Source organism: Macrosteles quadrilineatus, unplaced genomic scaffold (genome assembly GCF_028750875.1).
Source record: "Macrosteles quadrilineatus isolate MER2022 unplaced genomic scaffold, UCM_ALF_1.0 Scaffold_6__1_contigs__length_79288215, whole genome shotgun sequence".
In the NCBI taxonomy this organism is placed as follows: domain Eukaryota; kingdom Metazoa; phylum Arthropoda; class Insecta; order Hemiptera; family Cicadellidae; genus Macrosteles; species Macrosteles quadrilineatus.
In genome coordinates this window covers 846885-871021 of record NW_026542599.1, presented here as the reverse complement: position 1 = coordinate 871021, position 24137 = coordinate 846885, and the positions used below count along the sequence as shown (strand labels likewise).

At 36.2% G+C, this 24137-nt stretch overlaps 1 protein-coding gene across 2 annotated transcripts in view; it reads left to right on the top strand.

The window, feature by feature from the left end:
- Positions 1-7066: 7066 nt before the first annotated feature.
- LOC128996749 (semaphorin-1A-like) overlaps positions 7067-24137 on the top strand; it is a 103113-nt gene continuing 86042 nt past the window's right edge. For both annotated transcript variants that reach the window (XM_054422202.1, XM_054422201.1), the window contains exon 1: positions 7067-7256. The gene's annotated coding sequence lies outside the window, so the exon portion shown is untranslated. The remainder of the gene's footprint in view (positions 7257-24137) is intronic.

The window sequence follows — 24137 nt, the reverse complement described above, 5'->3', positions numbered from 1 at the left end:
ACCCAAATGCAAATGATCAAATCGACCGCCATAATGGGGTTTATCTTAGTTCGGATGCTGTCAGAGTTTCAGAAATATACTTATTCAAATCCTTTATAGTCGTATTTGTCTTCATTTGTTTTGTATCTTTTTATTAATGTGAATTATTATGCAATAACTGTGACCTGTGTATCATATTATGTATCCGATCTGAAAAGAGAAAATAAACAAATATTCTATTCTATTATATTCTGTTCTATTATATTCTATTCTATTCTAAATATACAATTCCACCCTTATTAGAAATGAGTTTATTTTCACAGCAGAAGTTGTATTTTCGAATATAAAGGATTGATCCGGGATCCATGAATGTTGTTGGACTATCAATTAAATGATTGATCCAATAAAACGTTTATTATCACAAGAACAGGGTTTGGACTTGGACCGTTTTCTTGCCAAAAAATTATGGAGTAGAAATTGGAAAATAATCAAAATGTTTTGCGTACTCACTACTCGCAAAAAGGATTACTAAAACGTTATTCACGAAATCGGCTGTTTTACCTATGGTTGTCATAGACGATACGTACATTCACTGTGTATATTGTTGAGCTAGACATTATACATTAGACATTAGACATTAGACAACCACTGACAAACGTAGGGAAGAGTGAGAGTTGCCGCTAGGTCGGAGACACTTCGCTGAATCGCGTATAAATACACAGCTGAGTTGTATCTCGGCCAACAACCATTCACTGTGTATATTGTTGAACTAGACACTAGACACTAGACATTAGACAACCACTGACAAACGTAGGGAAGAGTCGGGAAGAGTGAGAGTTGCCGCTAGGTCGGAGACACTTCGCTGAATCGCGTATAAATACACAGCTGAGTTGTATCTCGGCCAACAACCATTCACTGTGTATATTGTTGAACTAGACACTAGACACTAGACATTAGACAACCACTGACAAACGTAGGGAAGAGTGAGAGTTGCCGCTAGGTCGGAGACACTTCGCTGAATCGCGTATAAATACACAGCTGAGTTGTATCTCGGCCAACAACCATTAGCTGTGTACATTGTTGAGCTAGACACTAGACACTAGACAACCACTGACAAACGTAGGGAAGAGTGAGAGTTGCCGCTAGGTCGGAGACACTTCGCTGAATCGTGTATAAATACACAGCTTAGTTGTATCTCGGCCAACAACCATTCACTGTGTATATTGTCAAGCTAGACATTAGACAACCACTGACAAACGTAGGGAAGAGTGGGAGTTGCCGCTAGGTCGGAGACACTTCGCTGAATCGTGTATAAATACAAAGCTGAGTTGTATCTCGGCCAACAACCATTCACTGTGTATATTGTTGAGCTAGACACTAGACATTAGACAACCACTGACAAACGTAGGGAAGAGCGAGAGTTGCTGCTAGGACGGAGACACTTCGCTGAATCGCGTATAAATACACAGCTGAGTTGTATCTCGGCCAACAACCATTCACTGTGTATATTGTCAAGCTAGACATTAGACAACCACTGACAAACGTAGGGAAGAGCGAGAGTTGCCGCTAGGTCGGAGACACTTCGCTGAATCGCGTATAAATACATCTGAGTTGTATCTCGACCAACAACCATTCACTGTGTATATTGTTGAGCTAGACACTAGACATTAGACAACCACTGACAAACGTAGGGAAGAGTGAGAGTTGCTGCTAGGTCGGAGACACTTCGCTGAATCGCGTATAAATACACAGCTGAGTTGTATCTCGGCCAACAACCATTCACTGTGTATATTGTCAAGCTAGACATTAGACAACCACTGACAAACGTAGGGAAGAGTGGGAGTTGCCGCTAGGTCGGAGACACTTCGCTGAATCGCGTATAAATACACAGCTGAGTTGTATCTCGGCCAACAACCATTCACTGTGTATATTGTCAAGCTAGACATTAGACAACCACTGACAAACGTAGGGAAGAGTGGGAGTTGCCGCTAGGTCGGAGACACTTCGCTGAATCGTGTATAAATACACAGCTGAGTTGTATCTCGGCCAACAACCATTCAATGTTTATTATGCCGCACTGCTCGCCGGCAAATGGAACCTTGTGTTGAGTCAAGTTGAGTACAGTTGCCTTACTGTAATTATATCACTATCCTTTGAATGTCTCCGGACTTTTCGGTGCCTATAGTATATATAGTCAATCACTACAGCCTATAGCAGAGGGCTAAAATTAGTTGAAACGACTTTCTCTTCATATTAAGTCTTCTTCGCCCAAACGTTTTTTTAGGCCTACTATGTTAAAACATTGAGTACTCAATGGTTAAAATCACATCCGGTAAATCAGCTGTTCGTGCGAAGAATTAGCTTCAGTCTTTAACGTCCGAGGAAAAAATTAAGTATAAATATTGTAAATGGCTGATGGTTTTTGGGCCCTGCGGAGTGCAGGTGGTTCTAACATATAATTTACAATATGGACATGTTAAGGAGTCAACTTTCTGGCAGTCGGTTTTTTAAAAGATTACTATTTTACTAATATAATTTTATCTTTTATATTACACATTAGGAACCACACTTATCTGTAGCATGGATAAAATCTATTTATCATTTACAACGGGAAACAGAAAATAATATCCATAAAGGTATCAAGTACAGTATTCAAATACTTCTTCAAAGCTATTTTCATCTTTGTTACTTGAACGTTCTCGACACAGCGTGTGTTCCCTTAATTTACTGTCAATTGCCTAGTCAACTTTAGGAGATTCTTTGTTTGCATATATTGAAAATTAATGCAATATGATATAGAAATACTTCTATGTTTCTTATTAGGTACAGGACAGACTGCTCTTGAGCAGTTACGTAAAGAAATTATGTCTACGAAAGTTGCTTTCGACTAAAGAAACCCATCAAAAAGTCCCTTTGCGTTGAACGCATTAATGTGCGCACCCTCTAAAGGCCACGCCCGAATAGTCCCAAACAAACAACTGGCGGATTAGCCACGGGGGTGGATTCCCAGAAGGTGGTGTCTAGAATCCTTGTCGAAGGTTGTGAATGAACGTACTCAGAGCGACGGCGTGCTGGGGTGTCTAATTTTGTGTCTGGGACTGACTCTATGCGGAGGTGGGAGTGTCTAGTTTGGCACCAGAGTGTGGCTATTGTCTGCAGTGTCTAGACAAACGGTTAGATCTGATGCAACGATAGATGCTAAATGATAGAGAGGTTTTTAACAGTTTTTGTGGGTCTTTTTTTGGTGTTGACGGAACTTTGGGTGAACCAGGTTGCGCACTCGAATCCAGGAAGACATCGGATTGCGCACTGAACGAAGATATCCAAGGCCGCACTATAAAAATATATCTTCCTGGACTCACCGTGTTTGCTCACTTGTATTTTTCCGTTTGTCTTACGGGTAATCGACCAAAGGTTGAATTTAGATGCAGACAAGTCAGCAAGAACTTATTTTTCACCTCACTATGATGTTTTTAGCTGTTTTACATACGTTAATTGGTGGCTGAAAGTTACGTTTTTTCTAGCCATGTCAGCTGCCATCGTTATTTGGGGACCGAGCAGGTTTTTACATCCCTAGGGCCGCAAAATCAGCTGCCCGCTTACTTAGAACATGAATGCATATTAAATACACAAACAGTATCCATAGCACACTGCAATAGAATTGTTTTACTGTCACCGTTGCCTGGCAACTATTTATTATTATTTTTAATAATTCCTCAAATTATTTCCTCACATAACCTTAAAGTTGTAGTTGTGTTGACTGTTAGTGTACATTATTATTGTGTTGAATAGTGGTAATGGGGCATAGTGTGGTGCAAAATAGCGTTCGTACCACGGACCGAAATGGTTTAGCAGCTCTCGATCGATTTAAGTTCTCGACTTCGTCTCGAACTTAAAAACTATCTCGAGCCGACAAAACCTCATTTTTGGCCCTAGGTACGAAATATACTATTTCACACAACCTTGGTGCCTTACATGTTTTATCTATACTTATTTAAATACGCAAGCAGGTTTTTTGTGACAATTACTCCTCCGAAACTACTGAACCGATTGACATGTTTTTGGTGTCATTGGAAAGGGCGTAACGTGAAGTTGTGCAGGAAACTTTCTTTTTAGGAAAATAATTAGAGAGTGAGGCCTGGTGGCCCTTTAAAGTTTCGTATTTCTCCATAAGATTAACATGGGAAACAAACATTGTTATTAAACTACAGCTGTTGTCAGAAATGCTGTTCTGCTATTTAATTTAATTTGTTTACCAGGAGAATTGTTTCTTTGGTGCCATGTGGTCAATGAATTATACTTTTGCATATACCTATTTTAAATGTTATACACTATATAAAATTATAGTACTGTAACACATTAAGATTTCTTAATTTAAATAATCAATAAGCAGGATTGAGCTTTTGCCTATATGTTTCCTGACAGGTGTGTGTATCCTGTGGTAAGTGTGTTGTATCTGTTTCCCATAGTATATTATAGTATCTTAAAGTAGAACAGAATTTTTCTTTTCTGCAATCTCACCCCGTAGCGAAGCACGGGCAGAGCAACTAGTAAAATAAAATAAGTGAAGGAACTGAAACTAGTTTGCCACCACAGCAACAAGGATGATAGTTTTAAACGTTTCACGTACGTTATTGTCTTAACAAAGTGATTAGATTCTGTACATTTATCCCAGTGATTTTAATCTCGCCCGATTTTTACGCGAGTATGACACTTTTTCAACACACATTTCTTCGCCCTTAACCGACCTTAAACATCGTGGGAATTATAAAAACGCACAAAACGTTCTAAATTGATTTTCAGCCCATAACCTTTCCCGGTTCCATAATCCTCAGTTATTGTTGGCCAGTGAAGTGTCATTGTGACGGAGGGGAGGATCTAGGCCCTTGTACCGTTAGTCTATACATAGATGCTAGTTATTCTCTGTATACACTAACTTGGCGTCTGAACCCTTGACTACCTGCGGACGGACCGGGGCCGTCCCTTGCTCGTCCACTGTTGAGCAGCTGTTTCTATAATTAGTCACCTAGTAGCACCTCCACTGCAATTATGAACTTTTTTGTGCGGGACGGAATTTTAATTTTTTTCCTGCACAATCAAAAAGTTCATGAAATTTTAAGAAAAGCGGTACTAAACTTGACCATATTCCGTTAAGTTAACCTTAAGTTTAAATTATTTTAAATTATTCATATTATGAATACCGTTGATATTGTTGTATCTTTAAACCAACCCCCATGTCTTCCGGGAAATGAGTGATTCACGTCCTAAGACCTCTGACGAGCCACGACGATTCTGACGTGGGATATCACCATTAGATTAATCGCGTATTGGGTATTGAAATGCTATTGATGAAATATGTATAATCTGCCGAAAAACTACGGTAGGCCCATCGTAGGCCTACACTTTATACAGACATTTAATTAGCTTAAAAACATTTACTCAACTTGTAATTACACATTAACATTTACTTGATTCTGTAATTTTTAATCGACAATTGACATATCCTTAGAAACATAATGATTGAATGATTAATTTTAAGTTTCATTTGACCCGTAGAAAATGACGCAATTTTGACACTTCAAGCCAAATGCTACTTTCGCTCGCATTTACGATTATTTTTTTTACCATTTAACACATAACATTACGTATACTAACTTACGGAGGGAAACGTACGGTTTAAAAGTGTTTCACGTTTACAATAATCTTAAATGTGATTGGTTAGATCTACTCAATGAAACATATGAATTAGGTTGTGACAAACTACATAACCTCAACACGTTTTACATGTTTTTACTTGTTAAACTTTATTCCCCTAACAATATTAGGAAATTTAAATATATAAATCACTATTCCTTTTTTGTGTTTGCAGATTCGCGGTGCACGTCTGATTCAATTAATAATAATTCATACATAACGATATTGTTTTATTTCTGCAGTTTTATTTCTATTCCTAATAAATTTTCTATTCCTCAGTAGCTACTGTACATATAGAGCCTGTAGCACAGACAATATAATACTTTAATGTTTATTCCATTGTCTGTGCCTGTAGGTTCAACAAACATAATAAGAATATGGTCAAGTTTGGTATCATTTTACTTATTTATTCATGGACTTTTTGCTCGTACAGATAAAAATGTAAAATTCCGCCCCGCAAAAAAAAGTAATAAGTGCAGTGGGGGTGCGACTAGGTGACTAATTAAGAAAACAGCTGCTCAAGAAGTGAGCGAGCAAGGGACGATCCCGGCCCGGTCGCAGGTAGTCAAGGGTCCAGACGCCAAGTTAGTGTATACAGAGAATAGGGGCTGAACCCGGTCTAGGCCACTAACTAGCCTCCCAGCCAACAGGGGAAGTTATGGTATGAAATTGTCAAAATTATGGCACCTATATGATCGTAATTGACTGCTAGACCAGGTTGGCTCACTCAGAAAGCTACACAAGCCAACAAGATGTTATATTCACAATGGTGATACGTAATATGATTTTAAATTAAATTACAATATGCGCGTATGTATTAAAAAATTTAAAAATTACCAACCAAATTATCCTCATTGAAATACAGTACTCCATAGGCTATAATTTAGCTATTAATTTAAAACTCGATTAATTTCTGTTTTGAATTAGAAATATATTTTTATCAATGGAGAATTGTATAGGTGATAATATTAAACATACATTAACAATAAAGTGACAATCGTCAAATATTCTATTTTAAATAAAAAAATATAGGCACATGATTTAATTTTCCAAAATAAAACTAAAAATTATCAGTTTCAAAAATTGTCAAAACATGCAAAATTTTTTCCGATAAAGCGAATCACTGTAATTTGTCGAAATGTTTACCTTGAAATATCTGCATTCGTTTATTGGTAGTTTGCTTTGTGTTTTCATTTTTTTATCCAAAGTAAATAACACCCTAACTCACTAAATTTAACCCTAATGTAAACAACTTTTTGTTTCAACACGGTAAATTGCTTTGAAAAATTATCGTATTATACCCAATTATACCACAATAATTCTGGTACGATACGATAATTATGGTGCGCGCCGCCGCCGCCCGACGAGAGCGCGTCAGTCGAGTCCGAGTGTATGTGCCAGTAGAGGGAGCGTCGCTCGCTTCTTTGTTTTTACAATTGTTGTTTATAACGTTGTTTGTGCCCGTGTGTGTCCGCGGATGGTATTTTCACGACAATTACAATGGCCAGACTAGTGTAGTGTTGGTGATAGTGCAACCGTTGGATGTGTAATTGAGGATTAGACGAGTTACGAGGATTTTTAAGGTAGGATCAAGTTTGTTTATAGTTGGCGGGTGTTTTTCCTGCGTGTGGCTATAGAATGTTCTTGTGAATTTGAATTTATCAAGGGTTTATAGGATAAGGAAGTGTTGAAAGTGTGTTTTTAAAGTCAAGATTGGAGCTTGAATTGTTTTTGTAGATTTTATAAATTACACGACGGTCATCGATTGTTTGTATAATAGTTTAGGAAATAAGTACCATTTTAAGATTTTAGATAACGAACTTTATTTTTTTACATAAAATTGTATACCGGTATTATCTACACTTCTTCGAAAGTATTAACGTCTAACATCGTAAATAATTGTATTCAAGAAATTCCCAAACAAGGTGATCTCTACCTTAAATTTAGATGCATTTTTAGGATCAAATTACATCATTTTACATGTGAGTTTTGAGGGAGGGAAGATGTTAAGCTACGAGTATTTTTTATATGTTTGTTTATGTCTCTCCGTACTCATCATATGATCACTGATTAGCAACATTTGTGTGCCAGTTAGAAGAATTTGTATTAAAAAAAAATCGTCTTAAATTATATTGACTCGGTAGGGTCAATTTCTCAGTCAACCTTTATGATAAGCGTGAAAAACTCTTTACGGCACCGGTTTAATGTGATTGAAAAAATTTAATATCAATTACTAAGTCATCAATTAGTTGTAAGCGTTATTCAATGAAAAATATCTCCATTCACCGAATTAAGTCCAAGATGGTTAATTTTGTTAATGGTTGTTTAAATCAATCAAAGCCCCCCCCCCCCCCCCCGGGTGGATTATACCATTCAATATTCTCTATTACTCGTTGATTGTATGTATCAATCGGAATTCAATCAATCAATCAATTACCGGTATTTAAGCGAGTGTTGTAACATGAAATAGGCAAACTAATAGGATTCTAGGGCATTTTCTTTTTAAATCGTCGTGTTTAGGGACTTTTATATTGAATACCACACTGATAATTTTGAAAATTTTATTGAAATGAGTTCGAGATCGATTAACTTGTTTTTATTTTATTTTTTTTTTAATACCTATAAATATTTGTTTACTTGATGACCTTAAACTACTTGAAATAAACTGTATTAATGGTAGGTCTATATTATGTTTTCCAAATGCAAGAAGATCTGAAGATGAAATCAAGAATATCTAGGAACTTAGCATAACAGATATGATTTTATGGTACGGTATGATTTAAGTTCGCAAACATCTGAAACAATACTAATGTTACATCCATAGCTAATATAATAAACAAACTACCCATCATTTTTTTAAATCAGTTGAACATGATGAATAATATGTAATCAAATATCAACAATACCAATGAATGAGTCAGTGTAAAAACAAATAAGCAAATAAGATAACGAACAAGTTAAATATAGCAGAATGTATTCCTGAGTTTGTTTAAAAAGAATAGTTGGGAAAGTAATCAATGACTTAAAAAATAAAGTATTTATTCTGCCAAAATTCTTAAAAAAACATTCGCCGTTTTTAATTTGAAATCTTTTTTGTGTTGAAACATCTTTATCTAAATGTGAACCAAGTAATTGTAAATATATCAGTGGATTTTTGTTTGTTTAGTTGGGACTGGAATAAAATAAATATTTGCTACGGTCACACCATTGACTTTGGATATTAGGGTCGTTGACTTTTGGATCTTGTGGAAAATGGAACTGTAGCCGGGTGGTATTAATTTTACAGCTACGCACGTCGCACAGGCCTATTGTTGCACGTAGGGATTCCCTGGATAGAAGTGGAATATTGAAAAGGAAATAACCCTTGTAGGCCTATCTTGAGTAGTAGGGCCCATCGATATATAACCCGTAGTTATAGTTATTGTAGTCATATATCGATGGTAGGGCCTACAAGATGTGTTTATACCTGGAGATTGTTCACTTTTTGATACAGCACTAGTGACCGACTAGTGACGACGGGTTTAGATTAGTGTTATATAGTCAATGGTTTAGATGCAACCAACATTTTTTGTATTCAACTAAAACCTAGTTTAAAACGTGCCACTCACAGAATGTATTACTTCCACAATTTTATATAGGCTACCGTGGTCCTTCAGTTTTCTTTATTAGAGAATAGTTTATCTGATTTTGCTTGCTAAGAAAATACAATTCCACTTTAATAATTCTTCACCTGTTCTAGCTTTGTGTATTGTAAATATTCGTACATCCGGTTGCTGTCGAAATAATATTTTCTGTATTCGTTTCCGATAATTTGATAGTTTATATTAACATGTACCGTAGTTTGAAATAATTAGTTGTACAGTAGTTTCTGTTTGGCTTGATGACGATTTGCATACCTACTTTAACAACGATCAGTCATTTAATTAGCATATAGAGGTTTAGATTTTCTGGTTACGGTCCTTGGTAGTTAAACAACGACTTCAGCTGTATCGTCCTGTCAATAATAAAATAGAGCACATCTTCAGATTAGAATCTCTTGCTTATCCTTCACGGAGTTTTATTTCAATCCCCTGACGAACTCCTTACGTAACTAGGCGATTTAAACGTCTATAGTTAATTCAGACGATCCAGAGACCATTCCATTATGACATTAGCATAGGCTACTGACGGTAGCTAAATTCAACCCCGTACATTATTATACAGCCGTAAAATGTTGTAAAAGATTAATGTATCCTATCAATAGTCTATGGTCCCATTTATAAACATTTCACATTGCATCTTCACAGTGTGTAATCCGAGGAAAGATGTCATGAAATGTCCATATGTTGTACGTCACTTATCCAAATCTCTGTAACAATTCATCCAAGCCAGTTCAGCGGTTTTCGCCATCCTGAAAAACACCAGAAACTATGTCTACGCATATTTTATTACATTATGACTAAATTGTCTAACTTAACAATCCGGCACTCAAACAATAGGCCTACATCACGAAAAAGTAGGTAACTGATAGAATCATCGATGTATAATAACGCCATGTAGAGTTATTATACATCGATGGATAGAATCTATTTGGTTTAATCGTTTAAATGTAAACGCATCACTCAGTTCAGGACGTTGTGTAGTCAACCTGATCCCAAGGGAAATGTGACCGTGTTCGAGAACAAGTTGCTTGTTTCCTGCTAATGCGGGTTTTATGTCTACACTGTACAATCCTATAGATGGCTATTTCGGTTACGTTATTTGTGAGGTAAAGGTCAATGGTATAACCTTCTGCTTTAGGTAGAAAATGTGGATATATGACTTTTTACTTTCTCCTTCTATACCTATATGGAGAAAGTATTGTTTTCGTTTGTTAGGATATTTTTGTTTTGGGAATATCCGTTTTTGGTCCTGGTTTTCAAAAGTCTGTATTTTTGTGTGTGAGAATTGGAAACACCTTTGAACCGATTTTGATGAAATTCGTTTTCTGGATAGTAATTCATAAAATTCCCAGTTTTTTTTTTATTTCTCTAAAAACGGCTCGAACGATTTTGATTAAAATTCAGTATGTTATAGTCCTTTTAACTCTAAACAAAATTACCGTTCAACAGTTTTTACTCTATTATTTTTTCATACAAAAAGTCATCTACTCCTACTGCTTACTCGTTATAAAAGCTTGTTGACAAGCAAAGAGAGAAAGTATGTGTCAGATTGCTGATAGGCCAGGTTTTCAACAAAAGTTCTTGTTAGCATTTCACACGTTGTTTTAAGGATAAAATACGCATTGAAGCAAACACATAGCGTAGGAAAAAAGGCATAAATTAAAATTAAAACAGAAACAAGTCGGGTTTATTGCTCGTATACTTAATATACAGTATATTATTTAAATATTGTATGATATATTATTTTTACGTAAAAAATAATCCCACAACACCACAGTGTGTGACGCCTAGAGGCAGTGTGCCATCTTTTATGGGAAAACACGTAGAATTGGCGTCCAGCCATCGACGCCAGCCCGGCAATCGTTTTATAATAGGCGAGTGTTAAATATAAATGGTTATTATCCTTGTACACTACGGTAAAACTGGATACTTAAATATTTTTAGTAGTAGATTTGTTTGTAAAGGGGTTTTATATGGTTTAATAGTTATTTATGAACATGATTTAGGGAGGATAATATGTTTATATTTAATTTGTAGAACAAGAAATAAATTATAGCAGTCTTACACTTCACAAAGTTGCAAAATCGTCTTTTGGACCGTAATCTTACAGCATTGTTAGCGTTAAAAGGTCCATAACATACTGAATCGTAATTAAACATTTTTAAGTAATTTTCCTGAATATTCCTCCGTGATTTTATGGGGCTTTATTGGAAAATCATCATTAAAATCAAAATGAAAAAAAAAACCTCCTGGATTAGTGACATGCCAAATTTCCTTAAACTCGGACCTCGGTGTATGTATCTTGCACATCCACACACATACCCACTACTTTCTTCATGTACTATGTAAAGGGGTGACAATAACAAAACTACTTATTCTCTGAACAAAATTTATCATTACAAATATATTTCAAAACAGGGTTTAGCATTTATATTTATTGGTATAATAGGTAATGAAACTTTTGAAATGTGTAATCACACTTTATTGTTGGTCTACCCTCATTTTGTCGTAAACAATCGCATCAATTGATACAATCTCTCAAGATGTGTAGCAACTCCAGATAAACAACCCAGGCGATAAGAAGCGTAAAGCTGTCAGAAAGGGCGAAAACAACCCTATTAATTGTGCAAATATATTCATTCCGGGCGAAAACAGAGGGTTCGAACTACCATGAGACGTTGTGTAAAGTTGAAATGGAGTTTTAAAGTACTAAACTCCACTTGGCAACACACGTTTGTGCTGTTTTCCGATCTTCATTTGCAGACTTGCGTATTAAAATGTTTTCCAGGCCTAGTTGGTAAACGCGCAAGGAAACAGTTATCAACAATGTTGTGCTTTTGATATTTTCATAATTACATTGCGTTTCGTATAGTAAAGGGGGTTTCATGGGAGAAACCAACGTGAATTTTTTTGCTTCCACAAAAGGTTTCAATAATAGTATGTATTTAAACATTTGTGTCACAAAACTGGGAAATTATTGTAGTTCCATTGATATTTTTCGCGAATAAACCCTTGTTGGACTAAAAGTAAGAAGTTAGAGTTAAACTGTTTGAAAAATATACGATAAATCGATACAAATTAATAATGTTTAAGATTTAAGATTGTAATAATAAAATTAATTTAGTTGCCGAACCGTTTTAGTTTTAAAGTGTACTACTGTAAGAGTGTCGCCACTCTAAATATACATGTTTAATAGATAACAATGCAAAAGTATATTATTCACTATTTAAATCTTAATTAATGCACAATAAACCGCTTAAGGTTCTTTGGTCAACAAATCTGATGAAAAAAATCTATTTAAAAATTATTAGTATTAATTTATATAAATATTTTTGTCTACTAATAAAAATTCCAATCTAGGTAGCCAAGACAGTCTGGACTTTACCCAAACAAGCAACGGTTTAACATTTTCACAACAGATAATGAATGTAATCTTCTTAACAGCGCGTCCCCGAGGATAAGCTACTCATGTTCGTACTCGCGAATTTCCTTCTTTATGTGAAACGCTTTGTAAATAATCCCTCTTAGTGTATTCCACTTTTGTAATTTATGTTTCACATTTCTCTCCAAGTACCTACTCCCCCTAATTTTAGCGGATGGGTAAAATTCAAACTACTAATTGAGCAAACTTGTACAGCAAATTTTGTGTTTTCTTGGATTCTAAATGTGTGAATTGTATATGGTTATTAAATTAGTTGAAATATATTTGTCACTTTACCACCCAAGTTTATGTCTTTTAACAATTTGAGCTCTACCCGTTCCCTGCAACGTTTACTTGACCTAATCCATTGAAATTGTTTTTGAAACAAAGTATACAGTGTCATCTCTACATGTGGAAAGTACTTGAGAACCGAGCTTCGCTTGGGGAAATCATTGTATATTCTACGTTTATCATCATGAACGTGTTGGATTTTGGTGTCACAGAAATAACAAAATCTAGGTAAAAATTAATAATCGAACCTTACTAAGACAAAATGATAATACCTACGCAGCAAATCTGTAGAATAAGCGTATTTCAATATGATTGGATTTTAAGTAAACATTTTCCATAACCCCCACAAAAACCTCTCCCCATGGAAAATGTGCTAAAAATAAAAAAGCTCAACTAATTCAATTAAGCAAGCAGGATAATGGAATACGAATAGAAATTTTCGACCCCAACAAATTTAATTAAACTTAATCCCAGCACTGCAATTAAATTCGTATTGAAGTGTGAATTGAATAAGTTCGGACAATTTTCACACAGTTGTTTTATCCCTTCTCGCATTACACAATGAGCCGTGTGCAGCGCCACCCTAAGCCCTTCCGTGGACGTTGGCCTCGGCCATTATCATATTATCGTACCATAGTGAAGTCCAGAGGGGAGACGTAGTGAGCGAGTGAGCGTAGTGAATGTGAATGAGTCTGTTCTCTATACACGTGGCAGCCATAACTCGTCTATACTCAAATCGTGTTTACTTTGAGTCTGTCCTTACACGTCACGTGGTAGCTTGTCTATACAGGGATTATACTTACTTTGGTCCTGAGGTTTCCTCTGGGCGTTGATCGTAGATCTACAAAAGAAGTAAGTTAGGTATGGTTCGTCTATAGTAGAATTGTATTTGATTTGAGCTTAAGGTTGTGCTCTCTTTGCACACGGTAGATGCAACTCGTCTATACTGAAATCGTGTTTACTTTGAGTCTATCTGTCCTTACACGTCACGTGGTAGCTCGTATATACAGGAGTTTTACTTACTTTGGTCTTAAAGGTTTCCTCTGGGCGTATCATATAAGATCTACAATATAGGAAGGAGATAATCGTCTATAGTGGAATTTTATTTGTTTTGAGCTTGGTGTTGTGCTCATTGTGCACATGGTAGATGCAACTCGTCTATGGTGGAATCGAACTTACTTTGGGCTTATGATCTCCTCTGTGGATATGTCTCGTACTGTACACGTGGTGTTTTGTTTTATATTGAGTAGAATCGTATTAATTTTGGGGTTCTCCATTCCATAAGCACGTTTTCTTTAGTATGTCTATAGTTGATTCGTTTTTCTTTTGGTTGAAGGAAATTCTTTTACTCTACCGGTATGCTTTCATTTAAATTTCCCAAAATGAAAAATTTGTATTCAAACGATTTCTACCAACTAAAAAATATATTCATGTTTCATAATCGATTGTTAATAGTGTAAGTAGATTTGCCATCCAATTGTAACATATGAAGCATGTTGTGTGTGTTTTAGCGTTGGTGAAGTTTGATTGAGACTTGACTGAATGTTTCTCGTCACAGGATGGATTTTATTTTGCAACTTTGGTTTTGATTTTCTTTTGTGAAACCAAAGAATAAGAATTAGACAAATTCAGTAAATTGTAATTAATTACAACACTATTTTTTATTAGCGAAGGAAACAGTGAACTAACATAACGCACCAGTGAAATGAAAAATCTTCAAATTATCTTCAACTGACTCATAAGCTTGATAAAACTATAACAGTGCCTTTAATCTATGAATCAAGTAGTGACAGTGCAAAGAAAAATAGATTTTCGATAAACATGGAATAGATATAGAGAATATTTGATGATAAACTATTGCTCGTATAAGACACGCTAAATTATTGGAGGCTGTAGAGTAGGTTTAAATAAGGGAGGAAGTTTTAGAATATAAGATCGCACTCTAGATTTAGTGTTTGATACAACGTGTTTTTTTTTCATTTACGTTTGTTATGAAGTAGCACTTTATGTGTTCATCCTAATTATTAAAAGACATTCCTATGTCCTATTAGACAATCTGGCGTAGTAATACGTTTGTTGCCGGATCATCTAATAGTGGTCACGTGACCCAACAATGCGTTGCACAATTCATTGAGCGAAGTGACTTGTAGAAAACAGGAGAGCGGTTTGCACAACGTAATCCGACAAATAGGGTGTTTTGTAACTATTGCATCGACCATATCGTGGTGGCATTGTAGTCGGTAGAGGTGTGAAAACATTGATTAAATATACTTCTTTATAATTTTGACCACTTTTATTAAAAACAAATAATGTTGCTCTTACAATCGTTATTACAATGAAATTTTACTCAATCATAAACCTTATTGTTATTCTCTACTCTGTAGAAAATTAGAGGAATGGTTGAGAGGATTAATAAAACTCAAGTGTTAAACATTAAAGCTGTGCAATGATTATTCATATTTGTTTACCCATGTCATTTGAGTCACCTTGAATTAGAAAGATAATCTAATCTTTACTATGAGGTGTTTTCGTCAACTCCTTAAGTTATTGAGTACTGATTGATTTCTCAAATTAATCGGTCATTGTCAAAACCGTACTCTCATAAGTGTAAGGATTTACCAATTAGTTATTTATTTAGTTTTAGTTGTTAATTAGTTTTTCCTGATTCGAAAGGAAATTTTCACCCTTAAGTTTACAAAATCTTTAATTAAATTAACGTGTATATAGTTAACAAAAGATCAATTGTTTTTGCTGGAGCATTGGAAGATTGTACATAATGTAATGAATCAATAGTATTTTAAAATCATTATCGAAAATTATTATTGTTATGTTTTTTTTTTTACATTAACTTTTGTAATTGTTTTTTTAACATACAGTAGAAGTAGTTACTAATGAATTCGCAGTATTAAACTGTAGAATCACTGAAGGCGAAACACGCTTGAAGTTTATCGGTGTTCTTTAGGTTATAAATAGTAAAATCTTAAACTAGTCTCAACATATTAATTGTATTTTATATATTTGTTATTTGTATATCAGAGGTATTTCGTTCTTTTTATGCCACATAGTCTTATACACAGTTACGATGATTTCTCTTAAGAAAAACCTGCGAATGTGGTTTACTCCAAGTAGGCCTGAAGAAAAGATGCCCTTTTTGTTTTTGAAGCCCAGAAACTTGCTTCAAGTTGTAAGCAGATACTCTGACCCATTGACTTATTTTCACGTCTTGTTTCCGTTGCATTATGGCATGCTTGGTAATTAAATGTGAAGGTTGAACGTAAACAAAAAAACATTCATAAATTTTAACAATCATACATACACGTTTAAATGGTTCAACGGTATTTGTAAGTTAAACGACCAAAGGATGGAAAGTGTTTTCCAATAGTTACCACAGTTTCTCCCAGTTGTATAACTCACATCTCTAATGCGATGTTAATGTAAACAGACCTGATGTCAAGTTATGCGAAGTGAACCCGCCAATTATCATAATTTCTAATCAACCGTTGCCAAAACAACGGGAGATATACACAGGGAGGTGGCGATGTTAAACGTAAACACTTGCAGGTGTGTGTGTGTGTGTGTGTGTGTGTGTGCATGTGTACCTATGTTAGCGGGTCCGTGTTCTATACACACACACAAACGTGTTTAGCCAGCCCGCGTTACTCGTATTGTTCCTATTGGCTCGACTCCATGGCATTGTCTATATTTTGTTTATACCTCATTTGCAAACTGACTTCGCCTCCAAGCATTGCTCAGTGAAGATTGTGGATTTGTGAAATAATATCGTTATAGATGAGTTGTTCAATTGGATTCGTTCATTAAATAGTTTTTACAACGTAATTTTTTCTGTAAGAATTGTGATATAGTAGTTTTATTTTTTTGTACTTTACTTTTTTAAACCTCAGGGATATTTCTTTGCTGTAAAAGACTGAACAAAACACTGGTGATAATATCCACCATAGTCTTTTTATTCATAATCTATTAATACAACAATGATGAAAAGTATTTGAGTTCAAAATACCCGATTTCGATTACACAACTAAAAGGATTTCAAGGAGAGAAATTTTGCCACTTGGCTATGCAGAACATTAATTTGACATGGTTCCTATGGACATATATTTTTAATAGAACTAGAGATCATCCAGTGGTAAAGATTCCGACCAAAGAATTATGTAATGTACAGACTTCTAATAAAACATGTTATTGGAATTCCATTTGTTTCGATTTTCTAACTATAGGCTATTTCTGTGTTATTTCGTCACCAACATGGCAACCCATTAAGGCCCATGTTATTTTTTTGTAATTATTTTTGAGCCTCTTTTAATTTATAAAGGGATTCTGCACATCTACCTACAGAAAACAATTTTTCTAACAGTTTGCGTAGATTTTCCCTGCGACGCACACGAGCTGAGAAAAAAAAATAAAGAAACATGCTTGCCTATTAATATGTAGTATGGTTTGACTAACCTAAAAATCTTAAGAAGTAAAATAAATCCAAATAAGAGTTTGGATGTGGTAATTCTCCGGTGTGTGATTATTTTAGTGGCCTGATTCGGAATCCAAACAGAAGTCGAATCATGGGATATATTTGACATCGGTAATTATGTACGAAACATGTTTACAATGCAAGACTACAGTGTAGTGAGTGTAAGAAGTTGCATTCCAACAGCAACAGAATTACATCATTGGCTCTGTGGGAGCGATGAGCGAAAGTTCTTGGCGATCAGACTGTCATAGCACTTTCCCCGGGTCTCTCCCATGCTGACCCGTGGCGACCCTCGACATCCACACGCGATGTCCACGACCTGCCCAGGGGCGGAGAACAGGATGAGTTAAGGTTCAACATCTCGAGGCGAGGGAACTTGTAGTCATAGTCTTCTACACGCGTTGAAATTCTCGAAGGTATGGATCATAGCCCTCATGCATGGATTCATCTATAGTGGTGGTTTTTTATTTTCCATTGATTTGATTTTAAGACTTTCTGATCCAGATTTTCTCATTGACATTGTCCGTTGCAAGTGTATTTCTCATCAATATTATCATACTGCAGGTATATTCTTCATTGGTGTTCTCGTGGTTTTTAACATCGAAGTAAATAATACGTAGTATGAAGATGTATTATTTCCTTCGATGGGTTTTAATTTGAGTTGGTATTCATATCAGTCGAGTTATTGGCTTTGAACAGTGTAAGTGGACTTCTTATTTATTTTATTGGAAGATTCGAAGCTTGTTCTAATGTGTTCGTGACGTTTACGTGACGATGCTTATTTCTCTTTTATTTCAAAGTTTATCTTTACAGTATTAGATTTGTCAAAGCAAATCTTGATACAGCGAAGATTTATTGACGCTTCTATTTACTTAGAAAATTATTGTATCCCGCTCAACAGTCATGTATTAATCCAATAATGGAAAACTCTCGATAAAAGTGTTTTGATTTTTATTGAATCGTTAAGAGGCTACTGTAACTTTGAATCATGAAGTGTACGATGCATTATTTTTTTATACGTACTATTTGACACAATGATTTTAAAATCTTGATAGTTCAAAGTATTCAAAGAAGAATTCAAAGTCCGTCCTATGAATACCAAGAAGCGACTCACTGTTCTATTGAAATTATGAAATAAAGATACATTATTTTTCCTTCCGTTTAACCATTGGCTAACAAGTCAATGGTAAAACTCAACCACATAAATTTTTTCCCACTACTAGTAAAGTAATCAATGCAAAGGAAGTCGAGGACACGAAACGTCGATGAATCTATGAGTCATGCACAGGATAACATAAAGTATCCATGTAGCAACCTCAGTGAGTCAAGATTATGAAACTTGAGCCACTGGAACTTCCCCGCACGTGCATTGATTGTAGCTTTTCATTGCACCATGCATGCATGTCAGTGGCTCAGTCGGTAGCGTGACTGGCTCAAGGTGAAATGTCATAGGTTCGTATGGTCTTTTCAAAAATATGACCACTTTAAAAATGTGCCATATTCAATAATATAGTTGATGGAAGATTAGGTTAGGTCTAGTTAGAGGTGGGAACGGGTGGCGTCGTCCTGTAATCCAACTACTAGGAGGTCACGAATTGTGGATATTTATAGGCATGCACTGTGGATGCGATACTCCCTGGTGTGGATTAACATCCGCACGAGTGAGTACTACGACTATCCGCAGTACTATCCTGATAATTAGACCAATTCGTATATACCAAAGAAAAATGAGGTTCGGATTCCACTATAAACTGTACTGTAGGTCCCTTAGTTGCCATTAGCTGTATGGGCTATTAATTAACAGCTGTGTCTAAGGAATGTCGGCCACATACAAGACTCATAGAAGAATGTAGTCACTAACAAGACTACAAGATCGCGCCACTCGTCCTACACTCATCTCCATTCATACTTGGCTTAAAATACCTACTATGTATGGTCGCCATTTCATTGAACAGTATTAGGTTAGGATAAGTTATGTTAGGTTAGGTTATGGTAGGGTAGGTTAGGTTGGGTGACTCTGAGTTCAGACATATCAATAATTATAGCTTATTGAGCATCATTGATGTGAAGAGGCACATGCCAGGTTAGTTAAAGTCTTGTTAGGTTGGGTTAGTTAGGTTCTGTTAGGTTGGGAAGGGGCCTACTCTAGTTCTAGACATGTAATATACTGTTTATTGAACATCATTGTGATAAGGAGAACATGTTAGGTTAAGTAAGGTCTTGTTAGGTTAGGTTGAGAAGAGTGAAGTCTAGATCTGATCATGCTGGCCCCAGCTTCTCGTGATTATTGGGAAGGGACAAGGGTTAGGTTAGGGTTGTTCCCAAACGAAATCAGCCTATAAAACATTTCATTTCTGTTTATGACATGTGTACATGGACTCCTCATTCACACAATCTTCATTTTCACAGGGTAAATTTAAAACTGCCCCCATTGGAAAGACCCTAGGATGAGTACAATGACACGGGCAATGGAAAGTAACGATACAACAGTGGTCAGTCACAGCACGTTGCGTGTCACATCTGATAAACAGAGTGAATTACAATGTCAACTGGGCCAGTGTTCATACCGGTAATTATTGGAGGTGTGTTGTGGCATAGGCAAATTACGGGTCATAACTGAAGTATGTGGCGAAAACTTGAATGGCTGTCATGATATAGTCGTGCTTGTTGGAAAAATAAAGTAGCCTACTCCGCCTGTGTACAGATTAGTTTTTGTCAGTTGTATTTCTGAGAGTTCTAATATTTAAGTGTGAAAACATTAAACAAAATTTAAATTTTTTAAATCCGATCCATAAATTTGAATAGTGCTGTTGAGACTTGTCATCCTATTGTAAAATTGGAAGTCTGTTTTAATTCATAGTGTTTGTTGCCGGTATCTTCCAATTGTTACGTTTATGCCAGACTATCCTCGACTACTTCGCGTTCGGAATCTTATCTTGTCCTCTTACATGCTCAATGTTGAAATAGTTCTACTAACTTCATCAAAATCGTTAAAATTGCAAAATATTTAAAACGAAAATTTCTTTTACATTTTAAGATTGCAAGTTTCATCTGAGAGTGTGAATTGTACTGATCTGAGAATATACTTTACTGTAACTGACTCTAACTAAAATTTGCTTAACGAGAATCCTGACTGCGAATAAGTATGTCGTGTTTGTAGTGGTAATATACAGAATCCTTATTTTCAAAGGCTAAATTTCCAACATGTAAGATTTTTGAATGTGAAATGTAAACAGAACAAATCTTATTAGCGGCCATGTCTGATCCAAATTACCCGGGCACTGTTCACAATCGCCGCGGCCACCGATCATCAAAACCTACAAAGCATTACGGTAATCCTTTGTACAAGGTAAAAACTCGTAACTAATCTGAGGAAGTGTCAAAAGAAGGCGGCAAGATGGTGGTTCACTGGGGTTATTGAATAAGTAATTTAACGGTCTGTCGTGTCCGACGTAGTGTCAGTGGCCGTCGCTGCTGTTGGAACTGAGTGGTTGCAGCGGTTGTAGTTGTTGGAACTGTTACATTTGTGATGTAACTGCTGCAGTTGGCTGCAATTGTTTCTGTTTTGGCTGTTGTAGAAGATACCGTCACCGCTGTTGGAACAGAGTAGTTGTTAGTGTTGCAGCAGTTGTAGTTGGAACTGTTACATTTTCGAAGTAACTGCTGCAGTTGCACTTGTTTTCTTTTAGCTGTTGTAGAAGATACCGTCACAGCTGTTGAAACTGAGTAGTTGTTAGCGTTGCAGCGGTTGTAATTGTTGGAACTGTTACATTTACGAAGTAACTGCTGCAGTTGCACTTGTTTCAGCTTTAGCAGTTGTAGAAGATATAATAACTTACGTAAAGACGTAACTTGCATTTACAAAGTAATCTGCATAGATCCCAAGATTTATTGTAGATTCTTAACTGGGCAGTGTCTAGGAATGCTGATTCTTGTGCAACGTACTAAGAATCTATTGTAGTGATGTTGTGGTTCCCGCAGCTAAATTGTATTTGTGTCAGCACAGTGCATTTTGATACCAGCTCAGCCCTTTGCTGGATACGTTTATATTCACAATCCTATGTAAACGAGCTAATGCTAGGTTAAAAGAGGCCGCGAACTTCTCAGTAAGAGATTGCAGCTAGCTGTTGAGACTATCAGCCGTTAAGAGTGTAGTTGTTTCAGCGATAGTAGCGTTATTGTTGTTTCCACAGTCGTGCTGCAACGGTTATTGCAGTTGCAGTTTTAGCCGTTGTAGGCGCTCCTTGTAAACAGTTCCAACGATAGTGGTTCTCTCATTCATTGGTGAAACAGTAGTTACATTTGAAGTTTTAGAGGTTTTTGGAAATCTATTTCTTTTAGCAGACTCTACAATACTACTTGTGCTGCCGATTTTACAGACGTTGCCAGTTGCCACTTTTCGTTAGCGTGTTCGTCAGTGTCATTGTTAGTCGTAGTATTAACAGTCGCAAGTGTTTAAGTTTAGACGTGTTTAAATGTATACAACGTTTAAGTTCTCCTAGGAATAAAGGGGGCTGTGACGGAGTGGAGACACGGTCAGTAAGTGAAGGGCGGGGCTAGCGGTCAGCTGTAACGGTCAACGGAAGTGGTGCCGTCGTGGGAGACGTTAGACGTTAGCCGCCGTGTCACCAACACTCAGCACTTAACGTAACGCTGTGTAACGCTAGACAACGTCACGCTACACACAAACCTCCATCATTGACGAAAGAAAATGTTCAATAAGTTAAAACACGTTTTTCGGTTTCTAATGTTGTGTGAAGCGTTGTACTTATTCAAAGGCGTTTAAGGGAATGTGGTTCATACTAGGGACCGAAACCATCTTTGGAACCAAAGTCCACCAAAAGTGCCACTAGGCTAGCATAAATGAAGTTTGCCTCTCGTTTTACCAAGTGTGATTAGATTATTGACTCAACAATGGCATTACTGCATTGAATAGTCAAATGTTACTCATGGCAATCCAAAACAAAATGCATTGTCAAATTAAACTTCCTCATCTAGAATTCCGATGGTTTAAGCTACCTCAAGGGAGTTCTTGTATGAGTTCGTAAAACTTAAACATTACGCCCTAATTTTTTATGCCATCAAAACGTGTTTAATTTTTGCAAAGACTCTGAGCTCACCAAATTGACAGAGTTATAACGATAAAATGTTCTTCCCCAGATATATTGATACACCAGTTTGATCGCACGTGTGAAGTAGGGCAAGGAACATTTCAACAATGGGATACGCTGTAGAAGACGGTTACATGGTCAAATGGTACGGGCCACAGCGGTATATGGCTGCATACCACAGGCATTCCGGGCAGGAAAACAGCTGATTGGTACAACTGGGTTAACTAGCTGTTGTGACGATTGTGTAATGCGTTAGATCTGCCGGTCCTACTTGACTACGCTGAGCTCATGACTAAACATGTGAACTCGCTTCGGTTAGCTAAAATCAGTCAATGTGAATCGGGTATAATCCAGTTAAACGCATCAAGTATAAACACAGTTTCTAAGTAAAGAAATTCGTATGCATAAAATTAATCTTTATACGTGAAGAACATTTTGACTTGTAAAGTAAATCTTTAATACAAAGTTAATACGACCCCTTAAACTTAATCCCGACAGCCATTTGACATCTGCTTGTAAAAAAACAGTACAATTAAGTTATGAATTCACTAGTACCCACTGTACACCAAGTTTTGTTGTATCAGTTTACAGTGCTTAGTTATTTTACCGTTTGTTTTTGAATTTATAATGGGCTATTAGAAAGTTTTTTTGCAAACGTGAACTATGTACCCAAACGGTCTTGGAGTACCACTGCCTTTTCTTCATATTAATAATCTGTACTTTCATTTATGCGAAAAGGTTGGATTACAAATTAGGTCAATTTTATCAGGGATTACTATACTTTCGTGGCTTTGATTTTATCTTGATTGTTTTTTAGCATGTTTGACAACTCGTGGAATCTTCAACGCTTAGAATGTACTATTCAAGTTTTTGTCTGTAATATTAGTTACATTAATGGTTTATAACGCTCCTGGAATAGAGCTGCCCTCTTTCAAAGTAATTGAATTCAATTTGGACTTAAATACATCCGGAAATCTTGGATCCCTAATACATTTATCATGAAAATGTTCTCACGATTGTTTTGAGTACGTATAACATCTCACGCTTCGAAATTCAGAATGCACCTCAAGATTCGTATATAAAATGTGCGGCATGTGCCTCAAACGGTCTTCCCATACGGATTTTCCCATTAACTCTTTTAATTTTATCCGGATTTTAATCAATCGACTTGGACTGTGTGTTATACGAAGCGCGTCCCACCAAGTCCATTTCGTCACCCAGACACCCAAACAGCCAGAGCAGGTACGCCCATAGTGGTTGCTCAACCAAGGACACCTGCTGAACATTAACATTACTCGTGTGACCTCACACTTTTTGCCACTTTCAATCATTCTGGGTCAATGATGACCAAAGATGCGGCTTCGGTTCCCACGTAAATGTCAAGCTTCTTGTCTGTTTTAACCAGTCGTTTTCAGATTTGCAAACGTGGTTTTTAATCTTAACGCCACTCCTCACACTTTTTAGCGAATTTCCCATAAAGGTAATAAGCTATTACAGTAGTACTCATGGTAAGACCT